This window comes from Pipra filicauda, unplaced genomic scaffold (genome assembly GCF_003945595.2).
Source record: "Pipra filicauda isolate LSUMZ 115617 unplaced genomic scaffold, ASM394559v2 scaffold432_size570946_pilon, whole genome shotgun sequence".
In the NCBI taxonomy this organism is placed as follows: Eukaryota; Metazoa; Chordata; class Aves; order Passeriformes; family Pipridae; genus Pipra; species Pipra filicauda.
Window position 1 is genome coordinate 538,009 of NW_024104568.1, and position 21,902 is coordinate 559,910.

The window sequence follows — 21,902 nt, forward strand, 5'->3', positions numbered from 1 at the left end:
ACTGCTTACTATCTAAATTTGTGAGAAAGTAATGTGCAAAAAGAAATAATACTAGTAACTAAACCAAATTTTTTTTGTCTTGTGGAAAAATCATGAACCTTTGCTACATTTGCTTATTAAACTGCTTGACAGAATAGGAAAGCATGTGGGTAGGAGTATAATAATTCAGTCTGTAATACAAATAATGTGATTTATTCTACTAGTAAGCTAAATACACATTGGTGTACTATAGCTATGTGAATGCACTATTATAAGAGGAATTTTAAAAGGTTTTGCTGTGACAACTTCCCTAGGAAAATAGTCTCTCATCATTCTATTCAGGAGTGGAAATAAAATGCTGTTTCAGCTTTTTAAAATATTAAATTTACTGTAATAAAAAAAAGATTAAAAAAATTGACACAACTGATTATCAAAACCTGGAGAAAGAAAGGGAAGATTCTAGGAAGCCCTTAAATTTCCACTGTATTTTTTTCTCTCCTCCCACATGGATACAGATCATAAAAATCTGTAACCAGGAAGTTCAATGTGTTTAAATAGAATTCAAATCCGTATCCAGGTCTACAGAAAATCTGTTCTGCCAAAATTATCTGTACTCTGTGGTACAAAATAATGGTTTCGGGTTGCTTTTAGGCTGAATACTTGACACGCACCCAAAGACATATAGATATATTAAAAAATGTTTTACTTCCTATATTGCATAAAGTAGAAAGAGGGTTAACGAGAAAAGATTACACGTTGACTTTCTTTGCTCTTATGTGAAAAAGCATGTAGTCGTGTTCACAAGGGCAACAGCTAACACAACCTAAAAATGAATTTTCTTTCTCATCTCCAGTTTTTATTGACTTTCATCTTCTTCTTTGCTGCCATGGGCTATTATTCTCCACACCTGCACTCAGCCAGAAATATAATGAAAAAGAATCAATCTCTGAAAAGAAAGTCATCACCAGCCAATAACATTGGGCCACTGTCATGGGTCCTGCAGTGTTTCATCCCATTGCCAAAATGCCTGACCATTATAAACTGGAGACAGTCTCTCAGCTGCTCTTCCTGGTAAGTACAAAATCACAGTGTGCTACACAGGCGATCTAGAATCTGATATTAATATACTGGAATTCATTAGGGCAAAATGAAAGCAATGCTAATTTTTGTATCCAGAATAGATTATCTAAACAGTGATGGACAGGAATGCCTGAAAAGCCTTATTACTGATAAGATGGGTGAGTGCTTCTGTATTCTGTGTGCATTGTCTTTTTTGTGTTCAAAGCTGCTCATGCTTTGTTCATGATTTTCTGAGTTTAAAATTCAAGTATTGCATTCAATTTATTGATTAGTAGCAAGCTTGCAAGGCATTAACTGAGAATATTTGTGTTCTAGGCTTTTTAACTGTATGTAGAAGTATTCTTTTCATGACTGGATGAACACTGCTGTTGGAATTGGTTTCCCAGTGTTGACATTCGTAACTATCTATTTTGAATGATCGCTCTGCAACTTTCCACATTAGGTTCATTTGTTTCAGCAAATATATCTGCTACTAAACTAATTTGCTTGAATACAAATATATAGATGATATGGCTGTTTTCAAAGTAAATATAATCTGCGTTTTGACTGCTTCTTGTGAAAAAGAAATATGCAAAATACAGCATCACTACTAGAAGTGTATTATTTTCAGGTTCACCTCACAGTTGATCTGGAAATAACTCTGCTGAGTCATCAATTCATCAGTTGCCATTGACATGTGTTGGATACACCATAATGATTTACTCGATCTCTACTTTAAATCAAAATAGAATATTAATTTAGGATATGTCACAGCCCTTGCACAGAGCTCTTGTCAGGAGGGCAGAACTGATTGTTTCTCTGCAGAAGGACTTCACAATCAGAAATATTCTAATGAATTTCTTTTTTCACCCTTAAATACTCCAACTGAAAAACATTTCAGAATTGATTGTAAAATGATTTTGAAATCTTTTCTTTGTTGAAGGCACTTCTGTCAGAACCCAACGACAAACAGACCTGTTATCTTGGGTAGAGCTTATTTCCAGAGTCCAAGACAAGTTTGTCAGCATGAGAACAAAATATCACCCCCCAAATTCTTCCAGTTTAACTTTGACCAAATCAGCTCCACACACCTTTAGACAATGTCAGTTTTCATGGGAGCAATAGTCGAAGGATCTGCATGTACTGGAGAGAAGCTCAGAGGAAATGTGTCCTGTAAGAAATGTACATTTTACTTTCATTTAAGGGCGTCTGAGCTTTCACAAAGGAGGGACTTAGCAGAGTGAGTTATCAGGGCTTATTTGGACAGACAGCAATCTACAAGCACAGACAAAGATTTAGACAGCTGGCAAGTCAGACGTAAAGAGGTTCTGCAGATGACCAAGACATTTAGAAAGGACTTATCACGTGTTTAAATAAGAATTGGACCCCACAGATTGACACGCACGATCTCAGCTGAGATGATGACATGCTGCATTTCTGGGCTAAGAAGTAGTTTATTTCTCCTCAATAGAGTTATTCCACCTGTGTTTGCTCCTGTGACAGTTTGGCTGATCCGACTTTATAAATCCGGTGTGACTGGCTGTTTCTGAAGTATTCCAGATGTTAAGGAATTAAATGGGGTGAAGAGTGAAGGGAGGGAAATGAAAAGTCAGTTCATGGATACATTAAAAGACTTTGATTCATTCCATAGTAGGACTGAAGAGACACTGTTTTCATGAGGCTTGGGTTATAGTTTGGTTCTAGGCAAAGCCAAGACCATCTACCTTTGCCTTGTTCTGTTTCTGAGGCTATGGACATGCACAGATTTGATATGTGAAAAAGGGCTGACATGCTGTCTTCATGACACACACTGAAGCCTAAAATACCTAGGGAACCTTTTCTCTCTAATCCCTGGGTGAGACACTAGCTCATGTGGGTTAGAGAGCTTGGCTGAAGCCTCTGGGCTTTGCTATCCACACCCTGAACTACAGTACAGCTGTGATCACATTTACATCTCTCTATAGATAGAGTCATCTTCCTGCAAACCTTCCAACAGTCTTCCTGCAAATCCTACTTTGATTCTGCCTGGTAAAGTTGAAGAGATCCTGCTCCTTGGTTTATCTTCTTTGCTGATTTTTTTAGACTGAGATTGTTCTAACTGGAAAAATTATATCTGATCTTCATGAAGACATTTTTAAAGACAATCTTTAATGATAAGACCATACTTAATCAGAGCGGTTTCTTTTAAAAGTGTTGTGATTTAATGCGGTTAGTTAACATCTTATTGAAAACACGCTGATTATAAAACCATTTATATGAGACCCAAAAGCACAGAGTTTCTTCTGGGTGCACTGGCAATAAGTCACATTGAAACCAAACTAACTTTTTAGTTTCATTCATAATCTGTAAACAGGCTGTCAAGAATGAAACCCTGTGCTGCCTTCTTTCCTAGCACTCTCCACTGTGGCCTCCACCTCAGGCTTTCACAGAGCTCTGCTATCCCAGCAACTCCACTCTACTCTCTTCAGCTCAGTCCAGAGAAGCCAGTTCTCACTAAAATGTTACCCCATATTTATAATCTAACATTGGAAATGTCAGGTGGTGTTTCCCCGTTGCCATGGTATGCTGCAGGTCTTTTCAGAACACAGTTAGGCCAAGAGCTGATTTAAATTATGGCTGTAGAGCCATCAAATGTGATTTTGCTTGTACAAATCTAAAAGCAGGCCATGTGCCAAATGATTCCTATAAAGCAGTTCATTTATACACTCCTTATGTAGCTGAAGTGCAACTTTATCTAGAAGAGAGAAATTTCCTCAGACACACACAATAAAACTGTTTTCAAAACCATAAATCTGCTTAATGTTGACTACTTGTTCACTCAATAAAATAAATTGATGTTATAGTATATTTTTTGGCACACTATTAGCATATAAACAGACTTTTTTTCTATTGTTTAAGAAAAGGAAAGAACAGCAGTGAGCATTTATTCCTCACTCCTCTATTCCTGTGTTCCCTAACTTCCTGGGATTCCTCATCTGGGCTCATATTAGGGCTGCACTTGGGGGGGGGTTAAAAAAAATTGTATCATTCTCACTGAATAATTAATCAGGAAGTGAAGCTAATCAGATATCCCTAAAGGAATATATTAATATGGCAGCTTTAGATATTGCACCTGAAATCACTTCTCTTTTGGTCATAGTACGTTTAAATGCTTCCCTAGGCATGCTGATTATCGACAGCTCAGTTTTTGCATGTGGATCATTGTTCCTGAAGCAAGTTTAGTTAGACAGTCTGCTTTTTGGTTGTAGGAAAAAAATCCTACCTTGTCAATTTTGCAAGCCATTGCTAGTCAGAGAATGAGCAGTAGGTAAGAAAACAGCATCCTAAGCTTTCCTGAACCTGACAACCTTTCCTCTCCTCTAAACCTGACAACCTTGTCCAAGATAGAGCAAATGGAACAACTGCAGAAGTACCACCCCCCATTTAAGCAAGGCAGCAGCTACTGTCTTATTCATGTACTTCTCTCTGAGCTTGTTTTCTTTTCTGAGGCTACTTAGTAATTTCTTCAGCTTAATGAGCTACCATTTGGCAATCATGGAGCAACTTTGATTTAGTGATGTGACAGCCTTAAAAATATGCAGCAAATGTGCTTAGAGCTGGCTGCTGGCTCTCTGGCATGCTAGCAGGTACAGACTTCAACTTAAAACATGTATTTTGTTACTGACAGAAACTCTGTGTTGTTTCTGTGTTAGTCGTACTGTATGTCAACCTCTGTCAATGTGGGACTGCTTGCTGTTGTCACATGAAATTAGCCTAACATGTAAACTTATTCACTTGTAGATATTGACAACAAAGGGAGATTTTTAATTCAGAAAGATTTTCCAAGCAGAAGGAAAATACATATAAGAAGTTCACTTGCTGTCTCCAGTCTAATTGAATTTTCTAATATTTTAAAATTACAACCTTATTCCTTGATGCTTGTAGTTCAAGCTTCCCTTGATAATACAGCTAAAAAAAAATCAGAATGCTTATCCTTGGGAACAAAAACTACGTTGGCTTCTAAATTAAGAATTGATAGTACAGAAGACTATTATCTAACAGACCCCAAAGAAGTATTAGTACTCTTTTCCAGAAAGTGACACTTCTCAACATTATTTAGTGATTTCCTCTGATACAAATGTAATCCCATTGTCCCTTTGATAAGCCTCATTCAGAAGTCAGTGGAGGCAAAGGATGTAAAAGAGAAATAGAATGGAAACAACTGAAAAAGCTGAAAGGAACAAATGGGAACCTGTCCCATTTTTCATTACCATTTTTTTCCTCAAAAATCTGGGGGGAGTCTACACATGTTCCTTAGGATTAGAGAACAGATCTTGCTGCATTGGAAAATTTGTATTTAAGGAACAAAACCTCAGGCATATCTTTGTCATTTAGACCCAAATGTTTACACCATCTCATTGATATCCATTTTTGTGATTGCTTTTAGACTTAATTTGAAGAAAATTCTGAAGTGTGGCTATTAAACCAGTCAGATAATAATGGAGAAATAGTACTCTGTTAGCACAGTACAGTTCACTCTGTTATCTAACAAGAGAGTAGAGTTTCAGGTACCTGTATCCAAAAGTCTATGTGGTTTTGGTTAATTAATTTGGTTAATTTGGTTTTGTGTTCATTACAGAAATTTTTCTTTGGACTCCATCATTGCAATTATCAGCAACAGGTCTACATGATGATATTATCTCTGTATTGAGTTCAAGGAACCCTAAAAGCTCTTTCTTTACTTATGGAACTATATTATATGTCATTCAGAACTTTGATGCCTAGTAAATAAAATACATTTTAAGCATGCTATAATTGGGACTTATTTTTTACTTGTTTTGATTGTGGCAAAAAAAAGGATTTAAGAAAAAAAATTAGTTGTAGTATTGTTATAGTATAACTTTGCTTGGGTTTTGGCTAAAGACAGAATTTCTTTTAAAAGAATAAATTAATAATGTAGTGTTGTGGTTTAAGAATGATATTCACCAATTTAGTACTTCCACTAAAACCTCTCCCCCTCCCCCATCCAACTGGAGGCACAAAAAGCAAAGATCATGGGTTGAGTTAAGAACAATTTACTGGAACAACAATGAAATAAGAAAACAAACAATAACAGCAACAATATTAATAAAAAAAGGTATAAGAAAATAAGTGATTCACATGGGAAACAAACCCCCCAATAATAGACAACACTGAATGGCCCCCTCTGCCACGTATTCTTGACTGGAAGGAACCCCTTCTCTTGGAAGAGGGTCCCTTTTCCAGTCCCTGGCAATGACATGAGGTGATATTGAATAAACTCTGTGTCCTGGTCGTGCCCCTCCCAACTACTGCAAAAATTAACCCTGTCCTAGCTGGAACCAAGACACATAAGCTTGGCCAAGGAGCACTTAATCTCCATGAAATTAATTGGAATAGCACTAGAAAGATAAATAAATGGGTTTTTTTAATCCTTGTCAGAGAATAAATTCCTACACAAGTTTCAATGCCAGAGAAGAGCAAAACAATTGGATAAAATAGGTATACTCTGTTCTCTCGCTCAGAGATCTCTCCAGTGAAGTTGATTAAGGTGTCCAATGTTTCCAGCCATGCACATAAATTTTGCATCTTGCTTTCCCCAGATTAAATATTAAGCCCATATTTTTCCTAGCAGTAAACCCTATTTATAACAGAAGATCAGAAACTGATTTTTTTATGCATTTATCTGTGTAAGTACCTATATATTTTTGCTAGCTGGAATAACAATAGACTGATAGTAAGATATTGATGGTATTTGCTAGCATTTTCTGTAATGAAGGTGGTCAGATGTTTTCTGGATGACATTTTGTTTTATACCTAGGAAGAAGCGGGTTTCTCTGACTCCCCAGACACACTCTTATCAGCAAGTAAGATATCGCTAAAGAATGTGTTATAGTTATTCACCTTTGTGGGAATGTGAATAACATTCATACTAGATTTCTCATGCAAAGAGATGCCAGGAAATTCTTTGCATTCCTGGTGATTTCAATAGTCTGCCAAGATAAGGACCATTGATTTGATTTGTTATCTCTTGTGTACTTTGAAAACAATCATGATTCCTAGTTTTTAATATTATTTTTTTCACACAGAATATGGATAGGGCATGGCAACGAATATAAAAAATATAAACGGATATATATATATATATGTTTATTTTAAAACTTTAATGAGTTTTTCTTAAACTATTAGTATTTTAAAGATTTTATCTGCAACCAAAATAAGGCATATAATCATGGCATTTTCAGAGGGCTGTGGACTTCCTTCTCTGCTTCTTTATGCCAATTAAGTGTGCTTTTTTTTTTTCCAGTGAAGTAAGATTTAATTGCTGCAAATTAATAATAACCATTTAATTTGGAAAATATGACTAGGAGTCATATTACTTCATTAAGAATAAAGAAAGTATTTATTTGATCTGTTGAGAAGTGATGACTTCTCAGTCATCTGCTTATATAGGAATAGCCCTTTCACAATATCACTTATATCTCTTGTATAAAAGGAAACATTTGTTTACTCCTGTCTTTTCAAATCCATTTCACTCAATTTGAAATCTCTTTGCTAATTCACGTTGCTATAAAGGCCCTTGACAATATTCAGTGTCGCTTCTTTCCAGACTGGCACCAACTTAAAAGACTAAACATCAAGAGAGCCAGGTGGATAATTGCAGGTAAGGTGAGGTTGAGTGAATTTTAGCTTTTCAGTCAACACTTTTGCAAAATCTCATTCCATCATCTCCAGACTATTTGCAAATATAGCCAGAATATACCAAATACTATTCTCAGATTGGAGGAGGAGTCTAGAGGAGACAGAAAAAGAGGTAAAAGAAAGGCAAAGGAGCAGGGAAATAAATGTTTTGCAGGAATAGCAGTTGCCTTTCCTTTCCAGAGTGTGTTGTGTCAGATGCTCAACAACCCATGTCTGGCTGTGCTGGTACCTGTATGCAGGTACAGAGGACTTCCCATACAACCAGCACATCCCCAGAATGGTCCCAAGGGGACCCAGGGGTTCAGCAGAGCCTGTACCTCCTCTGCTGCCTGTGAGGCACAGCTGCTTACTATGTACTAAGAAGAAAAACAAGAAAAAAAAGTGAACATATTGCAGATACCTACAAGAATGTACATAAAATGCACTTGGGAGATGTAAGTACATCGCCTTATGCCTTATCATACTGCATGGTGCCCCCACTGCAGTGATATAATGTTACTGTGCATCTTGGCACATGAAATCTCTCCCCTTTGTTGTTCTATCCCTATGATTAGATTGCTGGTTTGATAGCAACATTTTGTGTTCGGTTTCTTAGAGTATTTCTCTTTTGTTTTGCTTTAACATTACATTTATTGTGTCTTTCATAACAAGTACATTGTGGTTCTGAAAACCTCATTACTGCTCCTAACATGGTACAATGTAATTACCCTGTTTTGTTTTGGGAGTTTTGTTTCTTTTGTTGTTTTTTCACCTCTGCTCATTTTTCTTGCTCTCCTGCCCCTACCTAACAAAGATTCACTGAAATAGAAAGCAGGCTGGGTAGTAACTGCCTGTTATGTTTTTGTTTAATGTACTGTGCAAAATATGACAAGGGTGAATGTTAGTAGAGGTAACAGAATGTTACATCAGAATGTTTCTTTGTTCCAGCTGTTGGATCCTCTGTATGCAATAGGTAGAAAAGATGTTTAACAAACTGGGAGAGTAAGTTGTAAATCTAAAGGTCAGAAAATTCAACTCTTCATTTTCTTTCTATTTTCTTTCCCCAAATAGGAAAAATAAGGTGATGAGATAGTGTAGTGTCTAAGTCTAATGTTTTTACTTTTTTCAGTCATTCCTGTCTTAACTTTCTTGAATATTCATAATATAAGTAATTTTTTCAATACACACTGCAGAGAAATCTCTTTGTGGCATATTGCAACTGATCATGATTGCTAGCCCCTTCAGCTAGATGCTATTCAACTAAGAAACCTTCGTGTTAATTTAATTCAATTTAAAACACTCTCAGCATCCTACTAACAAACTGTATTAATAAACCATTCCAGTCTGATACACATTTTGCAAATTACAGTCACTGTGAAAACATGATTTAATTTATCTAATTAATGAACATTTACTTTAAATGCTAATCTGTCAAAACACCACATGTATTTCTTACATTTTCTGAAAGAATACGCTCTATTTTCAGTCTCCGTACACAAGACATGAAACAGTTGCTGTCACTCATACTCTTTCTTACTCTAACTTTGATTCTTATCCTTGTGAGGTATCTGCATGCCAATTTTTGTTACATTGCTAATCTGAATATATTCATCCTTCATACACTCATTACCCTGGGCTACCTCTGGTATTCCAAGAAAAGATGTAACATGATGTATATTCATTGTTTCAATTCTATACTTCTATTTGTTTATTTGTAAATCAATCTATTCCAAGCCTCAAATCGAGGCTTGCAATGTCAGATGGAATCAAGAATCAAGCAATTGCCTGGCTTCTGTTTTGACAGAAAATCCAGGTTTTCCTGCAGACCTTTTCATAAGATCTACTCTGGAAAGAAAATATATCTCTGTAGGTGAGAAACATACAACTATATTAGCAAAAGCTGCCAAGTAGGCTGACTTAAAAGTCAGCGTCAAGTGTAAATTTAATATACAGGAGGTGACACACTTGTTATATTTAAATTAGACTGTGGGAACCTGCTTCAAGAAGTATCGAGAGCTCAGGGCACTACAATTATCATGATCAGATGCATCTAGAGTAATGGATAGATATGGTTATTTTGTAAAGGAAAAAATGTGTGTAATTGCATAATTGCTTCAACAATAAATGTCCTGCAGGGTATCTGCATATGGAAGCTTAATTATGATACATGTTTTTTTTGAAAGAATCAGGAAAAAATTAAGTCCACAGTTGTGTGTAATCATGTGTGTTTTTTTAGGTTTTGGAAAATAAGCTCTCACTTTAACTGAAAGAAAGCACAAGAGTGTTTAAAATGCTGGTTTAGAAATTGATGTATATTTCTGGATTCCCTTTGTCCCCCATCCCCTATTAAAAGACATAGAGGAGCCAGTCACAGTCCTCATTCCAAATGACACTTTTCAGCATTTCTTTTGGCTGTGGTATTGGCACATGGAGTTTATAGATGATTATTAGCATTGCTTTACACGAATCTCCATTTCCTGCCCATCTCTGACACATCTACCCTGAAAGCCCAGGTCACTAATCCAAGCAAAAGCTGGTTGCTGTAGAAAACAGGACCTTACATGGAGAAAACTTTTGGGTACTCACGGACTAAAGATTTTAGTACAGCCTTTGCTAGTAGCCAAAAGTTTCCTTTGCTCCATGTGCCAGTGGAAATGAGCTAAACACATCAGCTGACAGCATTCATCCTTGCTGTTTTCTGCGTTCTGTATATCCAGTATATCCAGTATACATATTCACATGTTCCCAATGCAATCAACAAATAGGTAACCTCATGCAAACTTTATGGAGTTCTATAATACTTTGTTTTTCAGAACTATAGAAGAAGAATATGTTTCATAGTTAGCGTTCTTCACACAGTTGCCTTTTGGAATCTTTAAAGTCCTTCTGTGCAGGCAGAAGAAACTTTATTTTTCTATCAGGACAATAAATAACCTACCCAAGTGGAATATTTTAGGTTATACTGCAATACTTCTGTTTGCTGCTGAATTCTAAAATTTCTTTTAAAGATTTTCTCCTGAGATGCATCAATGAGCTATTTCCTCTGCTTATCTCTTCAAGAATCTGAAAAGTTAAGATATAAAATATATTACCTCATAGGAAATGTTTCTGTGAATTAGCTTACAGGATACCTGACTCTGAGCCTCTAGTCTTGTGGCCATAACAGTCCTATTTAAAACCTGCAGATCTATCTCTTTCTTTCTCTTCAATTTCCACACTTCCTTTTAGACATTCATAATTAACAGCAAATATCAGATTTGATTTGATTTCTTCCTAATCCTTGACAGAAGCTGTATGGGAGATACTCACTTCACAATCCTGCTGATCAGAGCTGGGTAAATGAGTACTTCTATCAGGAGGGCTCATGCCTTTGAAAAGGTTTAAAAACGGCTTTTATTTGAGAATAAAAAACAGGCAGATAGATGTCAGTCTGGGAACTTCAAAAAAGACAAGCCTATCTGTCCCTCTCTAATTCATTATGCTGGAAATGTTGAAATCTTTTCCCCTAAGCCTTACCCAACGGAGTTAGTATTTACAGGGCATTACATGAAATAACCTGTTATGCCATGGGGAAAACATGATGGAAGGGGAAAAAGAAGATAACTGTATAATATGAATTTTAGGGAAAAAACTTTCTATTTTCCTCATGGGCAGAGAGTAGGTGGAGTGTAGATCAAACCTTCCAAAAAGGATCAGACTGGTCTCAAGGTTCAAGTATACATTTCTAGCTGAAACATGCACCCAGGCAAAAAATATCTTGACCGATGGCTGTTTTGTGAATATGAAAATGCTACAAAGCTGAACCTGACTTGCTCTTTGCCCTATCACTCCTCCTCTCAGCGCACATGGCTCTCCTTACTTTCATTATACATGCTTCCATCTTCCCTGTGGCACCTATTAGTGACTTCCTTTGAAGATACCAATCAAAAATTTGAAATGCTAAATTTTTCAGTACTGGTTGAAAAGGAAGGCTTTTATGGAAGCTGAAGGATGAGGGAGCTCACAGTTGTTAAGCGGCCATGTACTTCAGTAAGCAGGGGAGTACTTGGGAACCAAATTTCTGGGCTCCAGTATCTAAATCCTTCTTTGTCTTGGCCTTCAGGGTGCATAAATACTTCAGATGATAAGAGGTCTTTCCTGGCTTGTGGGAACTTCATGGGGGTAAGTACATTTAGAAAGAGCACACACTGTCATGGACCCATGATACGAGAGGCCAGATGTCTGTGGGGACATGTTTTGGTTGTTACAAGATTTGCATCTGGCTAAGCAAACTTCCTCTCCAGGTAACAGCCAGCATGAGGAGCATTTTGACCTATTAATAACCAGCTTTGAAATGATACAGAAAACAATCTATAACTTGCACATAATTAAATAAGATTTTCAATTTGAAGAGTTTCCATCATCCCTTCTCCTTAAACTTTGAAATACTTTACAAGGTGAAACCGTGGTTTAAGCAGACTTTTTTAGTATGTATCAACAGCTATGTTGAGGAAAGAGAAGATGCAGGAAATTTAGGTAGTTTTAAAGTACTGTTTTTTGCTGCTGATGTTCGATTCTATTTGTTTTATAACAAAACAAACTTGCACAGCAGGAAAACAAAAGAAAAAAAAAGAAAAGAAAATGCAGCTTCTGTCTGTCAGCTTGTTTGTCTGGAATTTCCTTTCCCTGCAGCCTTGCTGCTGGGGTGCTACAGGCACAGTGCAATGGCTCATCAGCCACTGTGAAACTCAGCAAACTTTTAGCAGCCTTATATTGTTTAAAGCATTGCTTTTGGGTTGCAGTCTTATGGCAATGTTGCAAAAAGGTGGGTGTATCTTTGCTGGCTGGACTCAATGTATATTAGACAGAAGTCAGGAAAAGAAGCTCAGGAAAGAGGAAAAATCAGGAGAAAAATAACATGCTGGGGAAACAATAAGAGCTGGAATCCAAGAGTCTAGCCAGTATTGTCAGAATTAGTTGGAGCTGGTGGAGGTGAAGGCACTGCTTAATTTCTTCTCTGCATTGAGTCTGCTGGGATATATTTCTCAATTAGACTAATAAAGGCATTGGGGTAAAAATAATTTCTCCCACTTCCTATAGTTGTCGATATGCCACATCCAAAAGACAGTGACAGACCCTTTCCAAAATATTAGCCTCGGAAGACTGCTTGTTAGTGATTTCAGTATTCAATATACCATTCCCTTTTTCAGAGCTAGATGTAGTCTTGCTGATCAACAGCCTGGTCAGGAACACTGGGATGAGTTTAGATCAAACTTATGCAGACTGAATTAGTTTTTCTAACTGTTTTTTCAGTGTATGATTACTTTTGAGAGAAAATCTAGAATATAGGCTGAAATGGACCTTGACAGAACAAGGGCTGTAGGGTGGTTATCATTGTGTGACTAAATCAAACTTAATCTTTTGACACGGTTCAGTCTCCTCTCAACCTTTAATTATATCTGTTGTTCTCCCTTCAATCTGCAGCAATATGTTAATATCTTTTAGTAGCTGAGCCATTATATCTAATTAAGGGATTGCAAATAAATAGGGGTGGACAGTTCCAAACATACAATAGCTGCAAATAAATAGAGAGGGACAGCTCTCAACATATGGTAATGAATGCAGCCATAAGGCTTAAAATATGTATTTTAACTGCCAAATTTTATGAGCAGCTTCCAACTGGCTTTCATTTGGCTTCATCTGTATGTCTGACAATCATTGTAAATGCAGGTTTTGTGCCATATCATTTTTGTACTCAACGGCTAGAATTTATGCATGCAGCATTCATTTGCACTATAGACTGAGACTATTCAGAGAAGAAATATTTTATGTTTGAACTCAATATACTGGATGTAACTATTACTACAAAGTAATAGTTCATGTTACTATTACTTTCTGGACTAATACAAGGGTAGTCATTATTAATATTTGTTACCAAGTCTCAGTGCTCTCTCCATCTTTTCAAGGATTCTTTATTAATATTCTAGAAATATTATTTGACTGTTCAGTCTTTATCAAATTGCTATCCAATGTTTATCAAACAAACCTTAATAATTTTCACTTTGATGTAAAATAGTCATTGTGGCATTTCAACAGAAAAGAGCCACCTTAAGAACTGAATACATAAAGCCTTGCTAATAATTTAATTCCTTTTTCAATTCTTACATAAATGAAAAGCAAGAATTACTTCTCCAAGGGTAATTTGCAATAAAGGAAAATAGCAAAACAGTGTTGAGCAAGCACCTTGTAGGCCTGCGTCTAGCAGTTGGGGTTATCTGGACACAGCACCTTCCTGGAAAGGCAGTGTGACATTTGGGGTTATTACTGCTCTGACTGTTGTAGGGAAGGAAGACCGACAAAGCCAAGGGCTTCAGCTGATGCTACCAGTTTGGGAAGGATGTCCAAGCCCTCTCTCCAGGCATGAGCATCCTCCCAAAGGAAGCAGTAGATGCTAAAGACCCTACAATGAAATAAAAAAGATCTCTTAGAAAATATGCTGTTCTATGTCGCCATCTCCTTTTTGCAGCCCATGTAGTAACCCACCTTTTCCATTCTCCTACCCAAAATAAGGACCAACTTTTCTTATGCCTTAGACCTGATGGGTATTGTCTCTGAGTTCTTCTACTGCTAGTTAACTTTCAAGTGTTCATCAATTTCAGATAAAAAAAAGGTGGGTAGTACTATTTTTTAACATTAAACATGTAATTTGCAGAGTAACATTAATGCATAACTGCACAAAGCAATTACGTCACTTTACTTGAAAGGTCAGGGACTTTTTCAAAACTGATTTTGCACTTTAAAACCCCTTCTGACCAAATACAAAATGAGTAAAACACGTTCTTAAGGCTCTTCAAGCAGGGTATACTACCCTGATGCCACCCGATTGAACCTCCTCTGCTACACAGACCGAGTGTCGTCAGAATCAGTCAAAAGAAAATTTAACAAAATGGTTCCTAATAAAAATAGGTTTTAGCTACAAGATTTTTTGTGACCAAGATTAGGAGACCAAAGCCTTTGGGGAAAAATAGGGGGGGGAAAAGCACCGTGCAAAGGGTTTTTTCAAACTTATTTTTAAGGAAAACATGAAAAAAATTCTTTTTATGTGGGGGATAATTTTAGCAGCATTTTAAACGCTGGAAGTATGATACCTGTACACTGTGAAATGCACCCATTGCATGAAATATTCTATATAACTGGTAACATGTAAGGTAAATTAGTGTAATAAAAGTAAATGCAATTTCTGCAATTATACTATTGCAAATCTTAAATTCATTCAGAAAAGAGTGAATATGATTTGCATCTGTGAAATTAAGTTGAGTATTTCTCATGAGGAGAATCTGAACCCCTAATGCAATCCTGTTAATTGGAAAAGTAGAGGTTATTTTGGATATTGTACAACAATGTGTTATCCCCTCCTTTTGAAGTGACAGAACAACCTGGACCCTTCCTCTTTCTTGCTAATACAAATTATTTGCTTATGTCCTTTATAATTACCATTTCCAATTTCCACCTGTCAGCTCTAAAATGTAATCTAAATTCAGGTGCCTAAAAATAATTTCTTTCTCAGCTGTTTGTTTCTGTTCCTTCCATCCTTCCTGATCCTGCCTGAAGCAGAGGAAGGTACGATTGCGAGGAAGGCCCGCAGGATGATGAGGCTTCACCCAGAAATTGAAGGTCTGACCTTACGCCTCTGCAGTCAGCTGGTGGTTTTGCCATCCATGACAGTTGTGGTATCTTATGGTAAGTCACAGTATAATGCTTTTCTGGGGAGAAACACTTTACAACTCATTGATTACATTTGTCTTCAAAACAAGGATGGTTTGGGCCTTACAGATTGATAACTTGCATGAGAACTACTCAGTATGTTGAATTAGAATGAAATCCCCCCCCTCCCCAAAGTAAATTCTAAATCTCAAGTTTCACTCTGCTTTTGTAATTGGAAAAAAACCTGGTTATAGACACATAGTAGTTGTCACCAACAAAGTGGTAACTTACCCTGTCATCTCTATAGATTTTACTTTTTTGTTTTGTTATAATCCATAAGCATTATTAGATGCTAATCATTGCTTGGATAAGAGTTTTCATGAACATACTATTGGTGATTCATGGTTTTTTCCATTTTCATTTGAGGAGATGTCACATATTTTCAGTGTCTGGTTAGTTCAGTCTCATGTTTTTTTGGTTTTTGCTAGCTGTTTTAACTACTGTTGTAAGAAATAAAGAAATATGAATAAATGATGGCTGGAGAAATCTATGGAAAAGGGTGGAATAAAATCTATGTGAAGAAACACACAAAAATAGCTTTATAACTTGCTTAAAAAATAAATTATGTATAAAGTAATTTAAAAAATTATTAAAAAAATCCATCCTGATTAAGAAAGGTAGTAGATTAGATTTATTGGTTGCCAAGACAATTTGTGGTCATTTTGTCTTGCTATGTGTACACTTGTTATGTTTCTGCATGATGTTATGGGCCTGGAAATGACAACAAGATAAAGACAAAATACTAAAATTTGAATAAATTTTAATACTCTTATCAATTTCTCCTTAAGTTGCACTGTTAAATTATTTGTTTACGGAGGTTATTGCCAATGTGATGACTTGGAAACATCATCTTTTATACAGAGAATCAGAGGTAGAAAGAGACATTTTTGAGATATAATTTTAATGCTTTTTATCTTGAACAGCATCAGAAACTATTCGCATAACTGTAACAACAATGGTTCTCATTTCCTTTAAGGTGTCCTTTTTTTGTTTAAATCAACATTAAAATCCTCAGAAGTGTGGGAATTTTGAAATAAATTCACTAGAAAAATAAAGATACTATCTTTTGGTCAATTCTATAGAGGACAACTCTGGAACTCATTCTGAAATAGGTGTTTTTATCACCAAACACTATGTTTGTGTGCAAATGGCACCTTGGAAAATTATTATATTGGCACCTTATTATATACAAATAGTTAATGCTTTTGGAAGATCAAATTAAATTTATAAATAATTGAAATACTTTATGATTAATGTGAATCCTTATAACTATTTTTCTTTTCTGACACTATTTTATACATATTTTCGTGACACTGTCTCCGTATATTTGAGATATACTTGTGTTCAGTTTAAGGCCTTAATTAAGAACAACTGACAGCTCCCCTTAGCACCTCTGGTAGATGGATCTAAGAAAATATAGGCTTTGCCACACACATCTAGAAAATTATAGCACTGCTTCTCTTCAAAAGGTTATGGATATTTTCTCATACAATATTTATTACAGTCACATCCCGAAGCTATAATCCATGGTGCCAAGTTGACCCCTACACATAATTGTACTGCGTGTTCCACCCCACATCAGTCACACAGAATAGTGGCAGCAGGCCTAAATGTTCAAAGGGTGTTATTTTTAACCAGATTCTGGATTTTGTTATTTTGTGTTATCATTAACAATTCATGAAGCACTTATTGGAACTAATAAACTGATTGCAAGCTAGAGAAATGAATTGATTAATATGAAATGTAACACAGAATAGTGATGAGCTTATTTCTATTGTAATTAATGGAAAATAAATCCAATAAGTGTCTGCTCTTTGGACTGCAAATGAAATGAACTCACTTCCAAAGCAGTCCCTGATAGTTGACCTTAACTGACTTGGAGAGGTTGACTTAAACCAAAGCTAACCAAGAAGTCATGTTTTGAGTGTAACCTGTGGCACCTTGTGCACCAGCCAACCACCTCCCACAGATTTGTAGTGGGTGTGTTTCATTGTGCCTCTGCTTTTAGTGTATATTACCCTGTCTGGCTCAATTTAATTCACAATTTTACATCATTTTACATCCTAATTTCCCTTTATGCCAGACCTGAGGAAAAGTAAGTTGTAGCAGAAGGTCCTTTTTCTCCCTCGTAATGATGCAGGTGAACGGGACTTCTGCTGACCTTTGCTGACAGTCTCTTCCATGGGAAAGCAGGTAATTTTATGCATCTTTTCTGTATCAAAGTAATGCAGATGACAAAATAGGAATATTAATAGATCCTATCTCTGCTCAGTGACAACAGAGAACATTAAGGGCAGAAGAGACATATTTAGGCAGAGCTAGAAAGTCCCAGAAGACAGTTAACAGGAAAATAATTTCTGATTAGTGAAAATTTTGGGATGCAGACTCACAGTGCTACATATTTTGAGTGTCGGTGTAACAAGAGACAAGGGAACAAAATAATTTTGGTTTATTAGCTCTTATTCTGGAAGATAAGTGCTGAAAGTTCCTGCATGACACCAGCCCCAGCAGTGTTGAAAATTAACTTTTGCATGAGTGTTTGCTGTGTAGAACTGTCTGTACGAAATCATTCCTGTTGCATTAATATTCTGTTTGATGAACTTTTTTCTAGAAAATATTCTAAATATTTAGCCTATATATCAAGTTGTGTTTGGTAGGATATTTGGGCAGAAGTTTGGGGTTATTTTTCTTGCTTCATTCTAAGTTGATTCTACATATTTCATATTTGGAACCTTTTCTCATATTCATTTAACATATTTTATTTGTTGAACAGTTAATTCTCGGCTAATGACAGTTGCCATCATCAGTCACATTTAATTAAAAAAGCCCTAAAAAACAAAAAAACACCCTCCTCCCTCCCAAAACTAAAAGCTGTAATTAAAATGTTTAAATATTCAAACAATTAAGTAAAATTCAATCAGGGTTGAATCATAACCTGGCTATCCACAAGACACTTAGATTTCTGTGTCTTGATTACTTATGTCATATTCAAAACAGTTCCAAACCAGTTGTTACTTCATATTTTCTTGGTCCTACATAGATTTAATTGACATTAATTACACTATAAGTCTGGCAGTGCTGACCTATTTAAATAAGGTTGTGTTTTCAAGGCACCAGGCCAAAATTACAAGCCATCATAAGTTCCTCTTGACTAATCTGTAAGATACATGTATTTCCACTGAAGTACTCCTCATGTGAGGTCTCCAGTGAATTGATAGCTCACTATATGCACACCTCAACTGATTGGTATATACCATAAACAAAGTAATGACACAGCAGATATCACATATTTTGCTGTTAAAAAACATTAAATATTTCAATTCTTTTGCTTTATTCAAAAGCACGGCCACTGAAAGATGACATGAGCCACTCATTGAATGGGCTATATTTTCCAAAATTTAAGATGAAATCTGAATTCTATAGCAAATTTAATTAACAGGCTTTTTTTTAACTAATGGAAGTTTTTCTTTGGCAGTTTACTTACTGGATTCTAGTTCTTCTGATGACTCATAGAGATAATTGTGGCAGTGGGGATCACCAAACAGACACAGAGTACAGTGTTTGCCAAATGCTGTCCTTAAAGCAAAAAGAATTCCATATGTAACTACAAAACCGGGGCATTTCTCAAATGATAAGAGAACTACTTTGCTCCAAGGCAGCTTCGTGGGGCACCATCTGGTTTCACAAATCTTCAGAAGTGAGATTTTCCTTGAATAAAATTTATCCAATCAGCCTCTGTGAAAACTGTGTAATGTAAAAAATCCCTCATTATCACATTCATTTGGTGTTCCTTGGTATCCTAGATGAGACTCGGTGCAAAACTGAGATTCTTTTTATACTAAAAAGATGTGGATGTTGTTTTCAGTGCTTCGTTAGGCAGATGTTTTACAACTTTACTCTCCATTTCTTTCAAGTAATTTCAAATGGCAAACAACTTTTTTAAAAAAAAATTTACTTTTATTGAAGAATTTCTTTTGACTTCCTATGCCCTTTTGGCTAGAATGTAAGTTTAAGAATTCAGATTTCTGCAACTCAACTGCAAGTATTTTAAATATTTTATTTCAGGCAGTCTAAGATGTAATGCATCTCTCTTTAAGATGGATAATTGATATGAAATAGGCTGACAAAGAGAGTAGTTTGTGTTCTCAGGACTTCTCTGCAAGTCTTGATATGGAGAGATAGCCAAAATTAATATTATATAGGAAGGATTTGAAATATGAGACGTCCAAAATATGCAAGATAAGCTACCATATGCTAAGAAGTTTAGTATCACCTCAGGAACTACAAAGAGAAGAAAAAAAATTGGCTTAATTCTAAAACAGGATTGTGTTGCAGGTTATGGTAGGAAAATGTCTTTGATTTATGTTCTAAATATTTTCCTTAACGTTAGGCATTAAAATAAAGCAATGTGAGCTAGATCAGGCCCTGTTTGAAAGAGATATAGTAAAATGCAGCACATTCTGCATTTTCAATAAATTGTAAAAGAATGCAAAGTATTACTGCTGAAACTCGTCTAATGTTATTTCTATATTATATGGTTTCTTGGTTGGTTTTGGTTTTGTTTTTGTTTGTTTGTTTGCTTATGGTTGCTGTTTCTGTTTTTTGTTTTTTTTTTTCTAACTAGGATTTAAACTTCTGAGGCAAACACAAACTGCAGAGGAAGAAAGAAAACTGTTGCTGTATGTTCACGTTGCCTATGCCCTCCAGTTCCGGAGAGGGTCTGTCACTTCTTCGAGGCTGTTGGTTGTTTCTATGATAATTTGTCCTGATGTGCAGAGAGGAGGGGACCAGCACTGCTCCGGTAGCAATAAGAATCCTCTGTGCTTCTGTCAGTGCCGTTTCTCCCCAATAATGTAACGCACAGACAGTAACCATTACAGCGTTGGCACACAACTATTATGCAGTTGACATCAGTGCTTAAGTGAGGTTGTAGTAGACTCATTCCTTGGCAATTATAAGAGGCTCCTTCTGTACTGAGGAGCCCACAGCCTAAACAAATGAAGCCAAGAGAGATGAAGGAACACTCATATCCTAACTTTGTCGGTGGAAAACAAGAAAAGAACTTGTCACTTGTTCAAGATAACTCATGAAGCTCATGGAAGTGGCATTAACCCAGGTCTCCGCAGTCTTTGACCAGCACTGTACTTTTAAGATCTTTCTTCCTTATTGACAAAATCATTTCATAGTTTCCTTCATTAACTTTCAGACTCAAAAATTCCCAGTGATGTTCCCATGGAGAAAAAAGGCTAACTTTTTTCAGATTTTTATGTTTGATGTTTCAAAATATTAGGCACTCCCTAGCCCATATTCACACCCTGCTCACAATAATAATACCAGGACAGACCAAATGCAGGTCAACAAGTTAAACCACTGTAAAATGTATGAGAGTTGTAGATCTGTCACTAGTGGTGTCCCCAAGGTTCAATACTAGGCCCGATATTGTTTAACTTATACATCAATGACTTGGATGAAGGGGCAGAACCTCCTCAGCAAGTTTGCTGATATCACAAAGCTTGGAGAGTGGCCAATATCCCACAGTACTGTGCTGCCCTTCAGAAGGACCTTGATAGGTTTGAGAGATGGGCAGAGAAGAACAGCCTGAAGTTCAACAAAGGCAAATGCAGGGCCTGCACCTGAGGAAGAATAACCCTGGGCACCAGTACAGGCTGGGGCCAACCTGCTGAGAAGCAGCTCTGCAGAGAAGGGCGTGGGGGTCCTGGTGGACAACAGGCTGCCCATGAGCCAGCAGTGTGCCCGTGTGGCCAAGAAGGCCAATGGGATCCTGGGGTGTACAGGAAGAGCATTGACAGCAGATCCAGTGAGGTGATTCTACCCCTCTACTCAGCCCTAGTGAGGCCCCACCTGGAGTCTGTTCAGTTCTGGGCTGCTCAGCACAAGAGAGACATGAAGCTCCTGAAGCAGGTCTATCAGGCATTTATGAAGATGATTAAGGGACTGAAGCACCTCTACTACAAGGAAAAGCTGAGAGAGTTGGGCCTGTTCAGCCTCAAGAACAGACAACTGAGAAGGGACTTATCAATGTCTACGAGTATCTGGAGGGAGGCTGTCAAGAGGATGAAGCCAGGCTCTTGGTGATGCCAAGCAATAGGACATGGGACAGTAGGCAGAAACTGGTATGCAGGAAGTTCCACCTGAATATGAGGAAGAACTTTACTGAGGGGGTGACTATGCACTGGAACAGATTGCCTGGAGAGTTTGTGAAGTCTCCCTCACTGGAGATATTCAAGGACAGGATGCAATCCTGTGCCATGTTCTCTGGGATGACCCTACTTGAGCAAGGAGCTTGGACCAGATGACCCACTGTGGTCCCTTCCAACCTTACTCATTCTGTGTGATTCTGTGAGAGTTTGTCTTTTGCTACTAGGCCAGAATAACCTAACAAGTTATCTTAGCACCAATACACAGTTTTAATTTTATTTCAT

The 21,902-nt window shown here is 36.7% G+C and overlaps 1 long non-coding RNA gene across 1 annotated transcript; it reads left to right on the top strand.

Moving 5' to 3' along the window:
* The first annotated feature begins 810 nt into the window (after positions 1-810).
* Positions 811-21,666, top strand: LOC120324139. The gene is made up of 3 exons (XR_005565172.1): positions 811-1,050; positions 15,307-15,435; positions 20,084-21,666. It is a non-coding gene; the product is annotated as an uncharacterized LOC120324139 (long non-coding RNA).
* The last annotated feature ends 236 nt before the right edge of the window (positions 21,667-21,902 follow it).